The sequence below is a fragment of the Ictidomys tridecemlineatus genome, chromosome 15 (assembly GCF_052094955.1).
Source record: "Ictidomys tridecemlineatus isolate mIctTri1 chromosome 15, mIctTri1.hap1, whole genome shotgun sequence".
Classification (NCBI taxonomy): Eukaryota; Metazoa; Chordata; class Mammalia; order Rodentia; family Sciuridae; genus Ictidomys; species Ictidomys tridecemlineatus.
Window position 1 is genome coordinate 23731460 of NC_135491.1, and position 13348 is coordinate 23744807.

The window sequence follows — 13348 nt, forward strand, 5'->3', positions numbered from 1 at the left end:
AAACCAGAGTGAAAAGTACCAATGTATCAGAAACTTTTTGGTTAGATTTTCTTTTTGCTTTTCTCACCTGAAGTTTGACTGGCTGACAAATGAGGCACTCCTGTCTGCTCAGCTTTCCCTAGCTGCTCCCTTGCACCCTAAGACCTATGAACTTAGCCCTTGCTTTCCTTGAGAGTGTTGTCTAGCCTCTTACATAGGCCAGAGTGCCCGTGTACTCAGAGGAAACAAACTATTAGTTCAGAAAACAGTGGAGACAACAAATGCATAATGGATAGAGTACCAAAAGGGCAGAGGACAATTTTTTCTAGATTAAATAATGTGGGAATACTTTTCCCCATAATTTCATGACTCCCTCATTGAATGATGGTTGCATTTATTTCAATAGCGGAACATCAGTGTCCACATGCAAGAGCAAGAGGGTATTAAATGGTAATGGAAAACAGTGATATAATTCCAGGAAATGTGAAATTTCCAAATAGCCAAACCATTCTTTTCTCCACTTCTGAATTTAAAAAAAAAATTAATTTTTGTCTTAACAATATTCACTCCCATTCATTAAGGAAAAATGTATGAATTACCCACCATTACCATTTCAGAACATAGTCATTCTCTCACTTTTGCTTTTTGTACACACACACACACATACACACACACACACACACACACACACACACACACATGATTTCTCTCTTTCTATAATTTGTCTTTCTTTCATCCATTTTTTCACTTATCAATTGATCTATTTTCTAGACTGAAGGATTCTAGTATCTTCTTCCCAAAACTCCATCTCTAAAAAGCCTGAGAAAGTTGCCAATGACTGTTCATAAATTAGTCTGTAATCAAAAGTCACCATGATGTATCGAACTATTTTCTTTGCTCCCTTAGTTTCTGATTGGATGACTGGACCTCAGAACCCACTTTAGGGAGATTTAGATACTAATGAAGATGGCGTCCTTCATGAAAATATCTGTGATCAGGCCATGGGATTTCTCTGAGTGTTTTGCTCTTCTGGTAACCTTGACTAAAAACCTGGTTTATAATTTGCCTTTTCTCTTTTGTGGCACAAATTGATTGAAAAAAATAAATCCTGACCACTCTGATAGGTTAGACCATCACCTCTAGAGTGTAACAATAGCTGCTTAATCAGCTTACTACATAAAAGGAAGAATTTTTCTTTTCAACCTAAGTAAGATCATGTGGTTTGCTATTGCTAGGGCTAGAATTGACTCTAACCCATCACTCTGCCATCTGATCTTACCTGTTTCCACTCTCTAGTGACCAAACTACATTCTTTAGCAGGAATGTGTTTGTTAGCTTTGCATCACTGGGACCAAAATACTTGACAAGAATAGCATAGAGGAGGAAAAAGTTTATTTGACTCATGGTTTTAAAGAGTCAGTGCACGATTGGCCAACTTGTTTCTCTGGGCCTGAAGTGAGGCAGAACTTCATGGCAGAAGGGTGTGGTAGAGGAAAGCTGCTCAGCTTATGGTAGCTGGAAGGCAGAGGGAGAAAGAAAGGATGCAGGGACAAGATGTAGTTCTCATAGGCATTCCCCCCTGTGTCCTCCTTTCTCCAGGCACACCCCAAATGTTTATAATTACCACCCTGTATTCCATTCAGATTTTATTCCATCACACGCATGGATTAATCAGTAGAGTATGAGAATTGTAAACTCATTTATCCATTAATCTATTTTAATAATCTATTCTTGAGGTTACAGCTCCAATAATTCAATCTTCTCATTGGATTTTGAAAGAGATTCTGAACATCACTCTATTGCCTAATACTTGAGCCTTTTGGGAGGCAATATTAAATAACAAATTATAACAAGGAGCCTCTAAGGAGTTCCTCCAATCATCCAGTGCTCTGCCACTTTGTGGCCCTCACATGGGCTCTGTGCTCCAGCTGCCATACTCACCTATTTTTACCTGCAGGCCCTCCATCTGTTTCTTTATTCAAATCTCTATTGAGATTCCTCGAAATGAGTTAGATCACCCATCTCCATAGTACCACACCATTTCTTGTCTGATTTATTTTTATTATGTGTTTATTTATTTTATTGTTCACTGACTCTGTTGCTCAGGGAATGAGATGAGGAAGAACATCATGGCAGAAGGCTATGGTGGAGAAAAACAGCTCAGGGAGAGCAACCAGAAGTTGGGGAGGAGGAGGAGTCAAGGGTAAGATATGTAATCTTCAAAGGCACAACCCCAGTGATCTGCTTCTTTCAGCCATGTCTCACCAGCCTACAGTGACACCTATAATCCATTCAAATTATTGATTTATCCAATGGATTAACTCACAGATTAGGTTACAGCTATCATAATCTGATTATTTAACCTCTGGACATTCTTGCCTTGTCTGTTGCCTTAGTGTTTGCCTTGCATCCAAACCATAGCAAGTATATATATGCTTTTGCACAGAAAAAGCAGTGGGGCTAGCAAGATGATTCATTTCAGGATTAGTCTCTGAATGTATGCAATTGCCAAACAAAAAAAAATTGAGTAAAATATAAAGCAGGGTGCAGGGGGGATGTGATAGAATCTCAATTTTGCAAAATTTGTTTTACAAAGTTATTATTACTTAATAATCTTCCTTTTCTCTCTTTAAAATTATTACAATAATACAAAAATAATATTATTTTTCTACAGTAACTTTATTATTGGCAACATAGTATTTCACTTCATAATATCATAACAAAATTTATTTATTCAATACTTTATTTGGTTACTAGCATTTTAAAAATCTCTTGCAATTACAAACAAAATTACCATGAATATCTCTAAGAATACTTGCTGGCTTAAGAGTTTTGCAACTTCTTAAAGTTGATAATTACTTTCCAGAATTATTGAAACAATGGACACCCTTAGCAGCAATGTCTGAGAAGGATCATATCTTGTTACTTTCACAACACAAAGTTTTTTTCCAATCTTTTTAATACTTGAAAATAATAGGTTCCAGATGAAACTTCATTTTTTTTACTTTAATTTGGGGTTCTTCAGTAGTTGATAAATATTAACACTTCATATTTAGTAAACATTTGAATATCCTTTTTGTAAACCCAATTTATGTCTTTTTTTTTCTTGTATGGTGATTGCTTTTATTTTTACATTAAAAAACATGGTCTTTATTAAGCATATTGAACACAGAGAAGTAGTGAACATTTCATTCAAGTTTTACATTTTGTCCTTCTGATGACCAACAGATGATTATATTACCTAGGGTTTGGAGGAACCATGGATATATACTGCCAATTTGCACCTGCTATGGATCAAAGGTCATCTGTGAATTTTCTTTGATGTTTTCTGAGGTCATAATTTTATATCCTCCTTTCCTCTATATACTGAACACTTCCTCAATAAACTTTTGATAAAGGCTACATAGAAATACTTTTCTTACCCTTGAATATCTCCAAAGGGTTCCATTTTCTTCTTTTAAACTGGTTGACAGTTTTTAGCTCTGACTCTATTGTCATCCAACATTTAGTATTCCTGTTCTAAGACCACTTACATTTTGAGAAAATCTCATGAAATGACTAGGCAGGCTTGTCCTCTGGACTCAATTGGGATAATTATGAAAAAATTATTATCTCAGCTTCTGAGCTCCAAGTGAAATTAGAAAAGGCTTCTCTTACAACTGTATCTCAGATCACCTTCTCTTTCTGCCCAGATCCTGTAGCTCACCTTGCTTAAAGGGGCCAGTGACAGCACTCTCCAACAAACTACTTACACTAAAACCTGCACACAAGCCTCTGTTTCTCAGAGCACCTGACCTGAGACAGCTGGTTCCAAGAGTGAACTGAGAGAACAGACCTTACATTGCGATGTTAGAATTGAATCAATAAATAATGAGGGAAAAATGACTGGTGGTAAGTGAAGTACAGATAAAGCTCTGGTGCATCCCGGGGATGTAATTGTTAAGATTTCTATCCATAGTAAACTGGTATGGAAAACCAGAGAAGGAATTTATTTAAAGGTATAATATTTTAAGGATTTGAGAGGTTCAGGGGGAAATTGTAATTATAAGGACTATGGAATCCTGTTTTAGTCAGCTTTTTCACTGCTGAGACTGAAAGACCCAATCAAAACAACTGTAGAAGAGGAAAGGTTTTTTAGGGTTTCACGGTTTCAGAGGTCTCAGTCCATGAATAGACGTCTCCACTCAAGGTAAGGCTGAATATAATGGCAGAAGAGTGTGGCAGACAGAAGTGGCTCACATGGTGATCAGGTAGCAGAGAGAGATTCCACTCAGGAGATACAAATATATACCCCAAAGCCACACCCCACCTGCCTCTAATTACCATTCAATCCCATCAGGTAATTAATCACTGATTGGGTCAAGGCTTTCACAATCCAATAATCTTCCCTCTGAACCATCTTGCATTCTCTTACATGTGAGCTTTTGGGCGACATCTCACATCCAAACTACAACTAATCCTGTACTGTTGACTGTTGGTGAATATAAGTTATACTTTGGAGAAAGACAATCACATATGAAGAGTGATTAATCACTAACTTAATGTAAAGTGTAAAACCCAGAAGGGTTGCTTCATAGTACACAAAAAGAGCTCATTTTTTTTATGCAGCCAAATGATAATAAAGCTGAAGATGATGTCTAGGACTTAATTAAGTAAGAAAATTTCAGAGAAGGCTAAGGTCTCAATATGGCAGATTTGCTATACTCTGACCCTGTTTGGGAATGAGAAGGATAATAAACTTTGGGATGGGATATCTAGTTGATGCCCTCAATTGTACTGAAATTCAATATCCCCATAAATACTCTGGGTCTACAAAAGTATCCCACTCTTCTCTATAAATGCCATAAGTCCAGTCTTATCTAAATAAAATGCAAAGAATCTATCTTGCATGGCCAAATGCATCCTTTACTCCCAGAGGGCTCCTCTGGAAGTAAAGTAAAAGTATAGAACTCATATTGGAAAGTTCTGAAATTTCTAGGGGACTACAGAAGCTATACATTAAGAGATCTGTACAATCTAACTAAGATGCACCCCCAACAGCAGTATCTAACTTATAACAGTGAACATGTTTCAAATTCTTAATCATAATAACAGCAAATGAACAAGATGTAGAGTTGGTCTGATGGATATTTTTGCTACTATATTTCTTTAAATTGAAGTAATAGTTGAGCTTAGGACAGAAGATGAGTCTAACATAAATGAAAAGCAATGTATTTGCAGGAGATAAGTAGGGGAGATGGCAGTGTCCAGTGCAGCTCATGCAAATCAAATCACTTTTTGCTCAATTTCTTAGGAAAATTGAGACAGTGGTCTGGGAGGGTGGTGTTTAAGGGCTTAAAATATGTGGGAGGTGAAGTGCTGGAACTTGAAAGACACATTGCCTAGATACTTGTTTGTGATCAGAGACATTTGTTGAATAAATAGTTTAATAAAAAAGAATGAATAAATAATTTTATAGGTTTTTGTTTCCCAGAGAGTCAGTCATGTCAGAGAATATTGAGCAAAAGCTCTGGAATAAGGAAAACCTACTGTTAAGTACAACCTCTTATAACAGCAGTTAGCTTAAAGTACACTGAACAAAATTAAAAATAAATGGGCCAGGAGGATTTTTTTCTTTCACAATGTAAATCTGTGTGCAATATGTAAATATGACCATCTGCCCTCCTTTTAGGGAAAAACTATTAACCAGTATTTTTCTAATGTGTGAACCAGTTTTCTTCTCCAGTGCTATTCTGAAACTTTCTCTCCCATATTCCAAAAATTTCTCATGAGAAGCCAAAACTGGTTCACATTAGAACCAAATATGGTCAATAGTTTTTCCCTAAAGGAGAGCCAGGTCAGAGTCATACATCTTAATATGCACACAGATTTACATTGTCATCAATGAAATAAAAAAATATGATATGTATGTACAGTGGAATATTATTCATCCTTCAAAAAAGAAAATGCTGTTATTTGCAACCACATAAATAAACCTGGAAGACATTATATTAAACGAGATAAATCAGGCACAAAAACCCAAATGCCACATTTATATGTGTAATCTAAAAATGTTGAATTCAGAAGCAGAGAGTAGAAGAGACATTGGTTAAAGGATGTGAAATTTTTGTTCAAAAGATCTATGGTTTTAAAATGAATGATGGCTACATTTAATAATGTATTATATTCTTTAAATTTCTAAGAGAATAGATTTGAATTATTCTTTAATTTTTTTTAGTTGTAGATAGATATAATATCTTTATTTATTTTTTTTAATTACTGAGGATTGAACCCAGTGCCTCACATGTGAGAGGTAAGCACTCTGCCAGTAAGCTACAGCCCCAGCCCAGATTTGACATATTCTTACCACAAAAAATAAATATGTTATGTTAACATGTTAACTAGCTTAATTTAGTAATTTCACTGTGTAGGCATATTTCAAAATTTCATGTTGTACATAAAAATAACTTATAGTTGTCAAAATAAAATAAATAAAATAAATTAATTACAGAAGATAATTTTTGAAGATAGTTTCTTATTTTATTTATTTTTTATTTATATATGACAGCAGAATGTATTACAATTCTTATTACATATATGGAGAACAATTTTTTATATCTCTGGTTATATACATAGTATATTCACAACAATCTGTGTCTTTATACCTGTATACAGAAGATCATTGATACGTTGATAACAGACCTTTCAATCAAAACACACAGCTAAATGGATCTTTATTTGAAAGACTTTGTTAGCATAGAACTAAACAGTGATTTGTTTCAGAGCAAGCTGACATAGAGAATAGAAGAACATGGTTTACTAATATATAATTAATGTTTTCAGACATTACATATTTCAGACATTTGCATTCTTGAGCACTAATGAGTAAATTCTATACGACACTATGGATTGATTTGAAAAAGAATGTGTTAATGTGCCTGTCTTCCAAAAAAATGGAATGCAAGAGAATGAAAAGTAAATTGGGAAAGACAGAATGTTTTATGTAACTCAAGATCACAAAGACATACAGACAGACATACACAGCACACACATGTTTATGTATGTGTGTATGTGTGTGTGTGTGTGTGTGTGTGTGTGTGTGTGTGTGTGATACAATAGAATCAGGTAAATAAATGTAATATAAGTGACAGAAATAATAGGAAAACACCATTGCAGCTGAGTTATGAGAGCTATGATATTTTGTAGGCATCTCAGAGAAGCCTCTGCCTTTCAGAATAAAAATAGCTACCTGAAAACAAGAATCGTAAGTCAGCATCCTTAAAACACCATTTTGGCATGTGAAAGATAAGAATGTCAGCTGACTTTTCTCTGAATAAGAAGAGAGGTTATGTATGAGGCATGTGGGGCAATGGAGTGATGGCAAAAATAATCATTTCATTGACAAGCCATGAAGTCCTAACTTGGCCAGCAGCACTAATGTCAATGTAATTCTCATGTGGAACAATTGTAACTCAGGCTATGTAACCATAAAAAATTTATATATTAGTTTCCTCTCTCCTTTTAAATTTGTCTCTGGGCTGCTTCATTCTCTGTTCCTACAGGCCCAGTAACATTTCTCCTATAAATAATAAAACATCTTATTATTGATTTAAATCACCAAATTACAGGCTCATTTAAGTAATTAGTACGATCAATACCAAATAATATTTAGAATCCAGAATCTATTTAAAATTTGGACTGCTTTCCACCCCTGGTAGCTGGTGGGCATCTTTTGCCTGGGTAGGGAAGTTGGCTTCTTCTCTCTCAACCCATCTAAGGATTCAATGCTCCTTCCACCAGTTTGCTTATCATAGTAGTTCCTAAGCATGTGGGACTTGTACCTGGAGAGGGGAGATGTAAAATTTTTAGAAACTCTCCTTTTGTGACTAATACTGTCATGAATTGATATTGGTCCTTGCTGAAAATTTTATGTGTTTTAAATGTGCGATTGTGTCCTGTTTCTTTTCTGAGCATTTTTTACAACTTTTTGGAGAATTTTCCTTTCTAAAGTTTTTTTCCTCTGGAAGTTCACTTGGAAAAGGTCAAATGCATCTTTCATAATTTCTTCTTTCTGTGCTCCTAGGAGTCTAGTTAGACCTCTATAACTTCTCTAGTTTTCCTCACCAGGTAATCTTTTTTTATAGGATTTAATAAGAGCCATGTGAACCTTTTTTCATACAAGACCTACATGGTCCAAAAGAATTACTCACATTGATATTTGTGGGAGAGGATTTTATAAACTCTATGTTGAACACATCTGTGTTAGTCCATGTAGACTGCTATAATGAAACTGAGTAAAATAAATGACAGGAATCTATTGCCCTCAGCTCTGGAGTCTATTAAATCTGAGTTCAGGGCACCAACAGATTCTGTGATTGGTGAAAGCTTGCTCCCTTCTTCCAAGATGGCACTTTCTGCTACATTTTCACATGTTGCAAATTTCCTCAGCTCTCTTCTTTTAAGAACACCAGTTCCATCAAAGACCCCACCTTCTAGCACCTTTTGGCCTTCTAATACCACTGCACGAGAGATTAAGTTTTAACATGAGAAGTTTGGGACACAGTCAGCCATCTCCTTTGAAAAATGTACACTTGGCATAACCCTGTGGAAGGATTGTCTTTGAATGACAGCTGAAATTTAACATTTCAACATGTGTTTGTCTCAGCATGGCAGGTTAAAAGAATAAGTAATATGGTATTGATTACATTAACTTCTAACCTTCCAGCCTTTTAGTCTTGTTTTGAAAATTAATGTTAATATTTATGTATATCATTTAGCACATGGTCTGTCAAATAGTAAGTGGTAAATAAATAGGGACTGTTATTATTTATTATTTGTAGAATTGTGTTTGAGAAAAAGAAAAATGCATATTTATGTACTTTAGATGCATCATTCTAATTATCATTGTAGCTCGAGATTTAAGAATTTAGAATACGTCTAGTAAATGAGTATTTGCTCAAATGTTCATTCTCTCTTGTACAAGTTTGGATGCCTTCGGTCTTTTATTCACTCTTTTAGTATATATAGTTTTTTCTCTCTTTATCTTCTAACTGCTCTGAAGAGGAAAAGGAAAGGGGTTCATTAACGTGCTCTGATATATATGTCCTTTCCTAACATTGCTTTTTACAGGAAAAATATTTTTTAGTGATAGAAACAGAGTGGTGTGAATAGTGCAATAGTAAATCTGTCCCAAAGCTACTTTCCTATTGTAAATCATCATTACGAAGAATTGGCTTTCTGCTCATGGTGACACTTTATCCAGTGAAGTGACCAGAAGGATTGGAAGTGACTTCTACACTATCAGCCTCTTTGGCATGATTCATTTCTGCTCTCATCTCAGAAAGTGGAAGGTTATCCTCTAGGTCTGAGACTCAAAATATGGCCACCATTCCACAATGAGATCTCCACACATCATGGCATCTCCCACATTGCAAGGTTTCACTGAATAAAAAATATCCATTCACATTTTCTTTAATTAAGTATTTAGATATTCTACTAGACTTTATTCTGGACCAAAGTGTTGCTGTCAACAAATCTGACGATTTAATTTTATTTTTCTTATAAGACACTTGCTCCTTTTACCTAAATATACAAAATATTCATTATTTTTGGGTAAATTTGAAGTTTTTTTCTCTTTTTATTGAAACTTTACTAGAAGATGTCTTGACTTTGGATATCCAAATGGATTGCAAGTGAGCTCTCTCAATACATAGTTTCAATTGGAGTTTTCAGGATTTTTTTTTTTGAAATGTAGCTTTTTTTCTTCTTCACAACCATATTTTACTGTATATTCTATTTTGTTTTTGTTTGGTTTGGTTTGGTTTCACTCTTCTTTTATCATGTTTTTTTTATTTACAAAAAGCTTTTTCTTTTATTTTCTATCTCTCTTAAGGCATTAACTGTTGTGTTTGTTAACTCAAGTCTTGTCTTATTTACCTTTCCTTTCTGATATATTTTTTATTTCTAATTATTTTCTGAGTTGTCCTAATTTTTGAGCTTTTCTAATTATGCTTTATGTTATTCTTTCACGACTTTGATCATTTTCTTAATGGCTTTTCCTTGATTAGAAATACCAGTGGTTGTAGTTTTCTTGGGTTTTATGATTATATCTTTCTGGAATTTCTGAAATGTTTTTAGGAATGCTATTTTGATCCTTATTCTTTCAAAAAACAATACCTTTCAATACCTTTTAACACAAAAGTAACCATCTGAACATTTAATTAACTTTTTTACTTTTTGCATTAGATACATATAGAAAATATGTCACTGGTGTCACTTTTTGAATGATACCATATATTTGTAAAAAGAGATAAACAATGTGTGGTGTAAACGTCTTAATTTTTGTCACCAATAGATGAATAAACATTGTCCTATATGGCTTTTTCTTTGAATTTTGAGCCTAGTATATTTGTAAAGTAGAGACAGAGACATTTGACATTCTATAGTTTTTCAGATAAGCCACCACCAGCTCTTATTAGTTACAGTAGACCTGTTATGAATGCATATCTGAGACAATTGCCTTATTTTCAAAAAGTATAGGAACTGTAAATGAGTTCTGATGATCCCATCTAGTGAGTACCATCTTGCAGTTGTGCTGCAATAAAGAAAAAATAAATAGAGTTTGATACCACTCTTTATCCTAAAGTATCCCCAAGTGGGTAGCATAACATTGTAAATGGAAAAGTTTTCCTTGCAAAGCTTAGATAAAGTTAACCACAGATTTTTATCATATTTTCCCAAAGAGATCCTTTTTTAAAAAAGAAAGTTTTCACTTTCTGTTTCATGACAATAATTGATAATTAGCATGGCCCCTGTTACTTCTAAAGAAAATGTGAAGAATCTACTTAGAAAATTATAAGCCATCAGTAAGATAATAATAACTTTTTTAAAACAATATTTTAGTTAAAATGAGCTAAAGATGAGAAAACAATATGTACAAACTCTCTCTCTCTCTATCTCTCTCTCTCTCTCTCTCTCTCTCTCTCTCTGTGTGTGTGTGTGTGTGTGTGTGTGTGTGTGTGTATGTGTGTGTGTTTTACTGGAAAAACCTATTCATTTTTTTTACTTTTTTTTATTGGTTGTTCACAACATTACAAAGCTCTTGACATATCATATTTTATACATTAGATTGAAGTGGGTTATGAACTCCCAATTTTAGCCCAAATGCAGATTGCAGAATCATGTCCATTACGCATCCACAATTTTACATAATTCCCTATTAATAATTGTTGTATTCTGCTACCTTTCCTATCCCCTACTGTCCCCCTTACCCTTCCCTCACATCTTCTCTCCCTACCCCATCTACTGTAATTCATTTCTCTTCTTGTTTATTTTCCCATTCTCCTCACAACCTCTTATATGTAATTTTGTAAAGCAATGAGGGTCTCCCTTCATTTCCATGTAATTTCCCTTTTCTCTCCCTTTCCCTCCCATCTCATGTCTCTGTTTAATGTTAATCTTTTATTCCTGCTCTTTCTCCCTTCTCTGTTCATAGTCGTTCTCATTATATCCAAAAAGACATTTGGTGTTTGTTTTTTAGGGATTGGCTAGCTTCACTAAGCATAATCTGCTCTAGTGCCATCCATTTCCATGCAAATTTCATGATTTTGTCATTTTAAGTGCTTCGTTATATTCCATAATGTATAAATGCCACATTTTTTATCCACTCATCTATTGAAGAGCAAAACTATGTATTTTAAAAAATATTTTTATTTCTTGAAGAATTCCTAATCTCATCAATGAGATCATAATTTTTTTGATAAAGATAATTTGACAATCTTGATAACTGGCCAACTACAGAGGACAATTTGAAAGTTGGTTTCTCCCCTTTTTCAGGGGATGTTTTCTGAAATCCTAATGTGTTTGAAGCCTAGCTCATTGTAGATAGAATCATTTCATGAAGAATGGTGAAAGGGTATGACAGAGGAAAACCGTGTTTTGGGGATCACAATGCTTTTAGTTCAATCCAGGCACAAAGCCTTTTTGGGCATGTTTAGAAAGTTACCTTTTTTCCAAGTTCCCAGTTTTCCTGTGTGTAAAATAGGCAAGACAATATCATATCAACAGTGTGGTTTTTAGATTTGAGCTTTGGCATATTATGTATTGTATACATTTTATAAATGAGCCTTCTCTCTTTTTGTAGGCAAAATAATATATCTGCTAATGTAAATAAAGAAAATGTAAGTGATGTAATGTCCCTAGAAGACTTCAGTATGCTTCCACTCCTATTAATGACTTAATAACTTCAAGTTCTAATGGATGTTAAGCCTTTTGTTAGGGAAAGCAAAGACTCTGGGACATCACAACTAAGCAACTAAACAAATAAATGTCTTGTACACAAGTCTCCAAAAAGACTAGGTTGAAATTAACTGTAATCCTTTGCACCTTATTTGAATTAATTAACAAATCAATTTATGATGTTATATGTATTTTATTTATTTAGAAAACATTAGGATTCATTTAAAAGTTACCAATGATTACAAAAGTAACCTGCCTAAGTTGTTTTTATAAACTAATATTTAATGTAATTCTTATATAAAGAACTGATTTACTGTATTCACTCTAAGTAAATCCTTAGCATTTGGAAGGGTAATCTTATGTACGAAAAGTGTGATGTTTAAAAGCAAGGCTTCACTGGATGGACAGACTGTGCTGACATTATGCTAATTAGAGACGTGAATCACTGACACCTGCATTGAATAGTGAGACCCAATACAGCATCAAGGTCTTTGTGTTTTTTGAATTAAAATGTTATCCTTGAAATAGCAATGTTATAAATATTAATAAAAATACTAAGAGCCTGGCAAGTGGATTCCAGGAAGACTAATGACTTTCAGTAAAATATCAAGTCATTATTCTAACAGACATTTTACTAGGCAGCAAAGATGAAACAATGTTGTAAGGGTTTTAACAACCATTCAATTGAGACAAAAGTTACATCAACTCGTTGTTTGACCTAAATAGACTGTTCCTGAGTGAATTAATCAGGCTCTGGTTATTATTTCACAACACCAAATACTTGTCTAGCAGATTTTTTTTGACTCCTTTAATTGGTTGTCTTCCCAACTGTTATGAATGTATACATATACATCCCCCTACAGAATAATTAGTGTGAGTCAGTCGCTCATGTCAGTACACTCTCAGGGAGTCTATGAGTATGTCATCATAGATACATCTCAAAAACACAGCACTGAGCAATAATAGATGCCAATAGATACACAGAATATTATTTTATTGTCTCTTTATAAAAACTATATTGTTCCTGAAGGCAGATTTATGCAAATGAAAGTAGGAAAGGTAAATAGAAATAAAACACAAGCCTTGTGCCTTAAAAATAGTGGGGACAAAAATTGGGATGAAGATATAGGGTAAAATACAAGGGGCTATGTTC